We start from the raw sequence: 3682 nt of genomic DNA, 5'->3' as shown, positions 1-3682 counted from the left end.
CTTTGTTTAAAGTTTCGTTCTGTTTCTATTGTTGATGTAGCTTGGTTGTATTTTGCTCAAGCATGAAAAGTTAGTTGGTGTGTGCTTTGGATTCCTGCTTGGTAGTAGGCTCGTCTGGGTAGTAAGCAGGTCTGAGTAGTAAGCAGGTCTATAGGAGGCAGATCAGGAAGTGGGGGGAGCAAGGATAAGACAGGTGTGGGGACAGCCTATGGAAGTTCTAACAAATGAAGCTGGAGAATTGATCTAGTCTGGGTGCAGGGAATCAGGATGCAGTAGACAGGTCTGTACTAAGAGGCTAGTCCAGAGATCTGGGGCATGAAGGGCAGGAGTGGGCCTGGGTTCAAGGCTAGAAGGGGGAACGAGTGTGAGGCAAAGTGGAGCTATTCAGGCTACAGGAGAATCCCAAAGCTTGTGTCTTAAAAGGGCTGCTCACCCACGGAAGCAGGGAGTCCTCATGGATTTGGGAGCACTTGCAGGTGACTCAGATTAAAAAACCATGATTTCCTGCCTCCAAACTTGTTCATTTAGTGTTGAGTAACTAGCCACAGTATCATGAACTAAAAAGAAATAAGGTCTCCCAATGCCCACACTTCCTGTAATGAGCTCGCCATCTGCGCATTTGTGAAAGTAGTATTTTTCATTTTAGTTCAAAAAGGTGAAGCATGAATTCATCTCCAGATAGAATCTTATACAATTAAAGACTACAGCTCAGACTCTTATATATAAGCTAATTACAAGAATAATAAGGGCTAAACTTTATTTTTGAATTAATCAAGAACACAGGAAATGTCTAGCAAAAAGTTTCAATTAGTAATAATGAGCTGCCATGGGATATGTGCATTTGTCCCTTTTCTAAATAAAAGGAAAAATTCAATTTATATAAATTTTAAACTTTCCTCACCACTTTAGATATTAAGAGTGTTACTCTGTTATATATTCACTCGGTTTTATAAATATTACTGGGTTTCTACTGTGTGTCAAGTGCTTAGTATTATATGGGAATAGAATAGAAATGCTTGCCTTTTTGGAGCTTTCTTAGATTCTAGATGTAAGCTACAGGAAAAAAAAAACATTCAGATATATAGATATCAGGACCAAGAAAGGTACATGAATGTCTTTTAAAGATACAAGTATCTTTCTGAATGACTTACCATATGCCTGTCCCCATGGTAGTACTCCTGCTCTGAGGTAAGACAGTCTGTACAATTCATCTACAGTACAGTAGGGCAATGGTATGTGAGTGTCTAGGCTAGGAGGCAGTCTCCACTGTCTTTGGAAACTCTATCCCTTCACTCCTTCAAATGAATCATTTCTTTGATAATGGCACCTGATCTTTCTGTTCTTTCCACTCTCCTTCCTGGCCTGAAGGCTGCCCTTTCAGGGTGAGGAAAGAATAGTACTTTAATTAATATGTGCTCTTTGTCTGATTATGAGGGAAGTGCCTCATGGGTCTGTTACCTACTAGGACAAGTCCCATTGAGGTGTCAAGTCAGAAAAGATGACTGTGGAGATTGGATATTCATAGTCAGGTAGTCAGTAGTGAAGAATGTTGGTATATTAGAGCAGGTAGTGACAAATTTTACATGTAGCATAGAGCTCCCCAACACTGCACTGCGTACATCAGTGCATGTGCTGGGCATCAAGAGGCCTATGCTTGTCCACACTCTACATCTCTGAAGCCAATTGATCTGATTTAATAGCAGTTGACATTGCAGTGTGCGCTCAGTTTCTCTTCTACCAGGCAGTGTGTTTCAAGGCATAAGTTGAATTAGTGTTTTAGATATTATTTAGATTAAAAAAAAATAACACTTCACTCTCTGGATGACAGTAATCACCACTACAGAGATTTATTCTTACTTTAGCAAAGTGGTAATTTTCTTCCTGTTATTCCACCAATGATATAGCTCAGGGCCTTCAGCGGATGTAGAACAGATACTCAAGCTCTAGTATGAAGGTGTATTAATTAGCAGTATATTTACCTGCCTTCAAATTATTTCCACATATGATTCTTATTAATTGCAAAGAGAAAGCAGAGCCCTTTACAACAGAATAAAATTGTAAGCTAATGATCGAAATCAAAGCACTATGTGCCTACTGATATGGCTCCTTGAGAAGGGCATGGCAAAGTATGTACGTTATGGCAAAGAATGTATGTTATTCTAGCCAGGAAGCTAACAGTCTAAATCCAAGTTGTCCAGGAAATCTGATAACTTCAAATTGGGGTAGCTCTTATTAAACACTTAAGCCTCTTGGTAACTGTCTATATCCTTAGAAAAATAAAATAAAGAACAGGTTCTATTAAAGGAATAACTAAATGAAATTTATGATTTTAAATCACATTTGAGTTGAAAGGAAAAAAAGAAACTTGGAAAAATGAAAGAAACTTGGATTTGGCACTTAGAAATTCCTTTTAAATTTATTTAGTTTGATGATTGTAATATATTTTCTAATTGTTTAGTAAGTGTTGCATTCTACTATGAGAATGTCCTCATTCTTCTGCTCCTGGAAGTGGTACTGGGGGTAAAGATCAAATGCTGGCCCTTGTGCTTGCTAAGCATGCCTTCCACCACTGAACTAGACCCCCAGCCTTTAATTCTTATTCTTCTAAGATATGCAAGTGGAAATGCTTAGCAGTCTTTATCTCATATAGTTCCACAATATACCAATAGATTCTATGTAGCAAAGAATTTATCCAGTCTCTGTCCCTAATTGCTGGCAGATAGATTCTAAACTCTTGAAATATTCTGTGTTGTAAGAGTATCTGTCTTTATTTTTAGATTGGACTGCTTGGACCACATTTAATGGATTATGCTGATGATGTTATTTAAGACATGAGACAGTTTTACAACCAGCACTATGTGATCTAGGGTTGACGCTTAGAGCACTTTATACCCCAAACTTTGGGGAGAAAAGGTGGCTGAATAGTGAGTCACATGACTAATTTTTCAGTCAGTCATAGCTAGTTAATCAAGCCCTAATAAAAAACTATAGACCTCAAAGTATGGGTGAGCTATCCTGTCTGCCAATATTCAGTGTATTATACATCAATGTGGCAAGAATATTTGAAGTACCTATAAACCATGGATGCTTTGCTTTCCCCTGTCTGTACCTTACTGGGAGTAGTTCTGAATTATAAATTTTGCTACGAAGCTGAAATCCTAAGCAAATCCTTCTCTCGGTTGTTGTTCCAGAAGACCATCAAGTACCAGTGACTAGTGCTCAGGCCAGCTAATCAGTAAGAGGCTAGCCTGATGACCCCTGTGTCACAGGTGCTGGCTGACAGAGCAGTTCTTGCAATAGACTCTGTCCTCGACCTCTGAACTTTTGCCCAATTCCAGCTACTCGGTCTCAGAAGTCATTGTAGATTTCCTGTACTATTTTTTACAGATTTCAAGTTTAATTTTAATGGATTTTTAAAAGTTTATAGCTGTAATAAATTTTAAGAAGCAAGAAAACAATCCAAATCCAATGTTGAGTAAACTGCCTATGTGACTCTTTGAACACATCATGCCCAACACTATAACTTTGCTTATTAGGTAAATGATTCAATTATTAGACTCATTTTCCTCTGGAGGTTAGTCTGTTTGGATTGAAAACAAATAATTTTTCAGCTTTAAAATGCTAAACTTGAGCATCAAATACTCATTATATGTAATTATTAGCATGAATGTGAATAGCATCT

The sequence above is a fragment of the Nannospalax galili genome, unplaced genomic scaffold, assembly GCF_000622305.1.
Source record: "Nannospalax galili isolate Female #2095 unplaced genomic scaffold, S.galili_v1.0 scaffold63, whole genome shotgun sequence".
Taxonomy (NCBI): Eukaryota; Metazoa; Chordata; class Mammalia; order Rodentia; family Spalacidae; genus Nannospalax; species Nannospalax galili.
Note: the sequence above shows the minus strand (reverse complement) of the source record.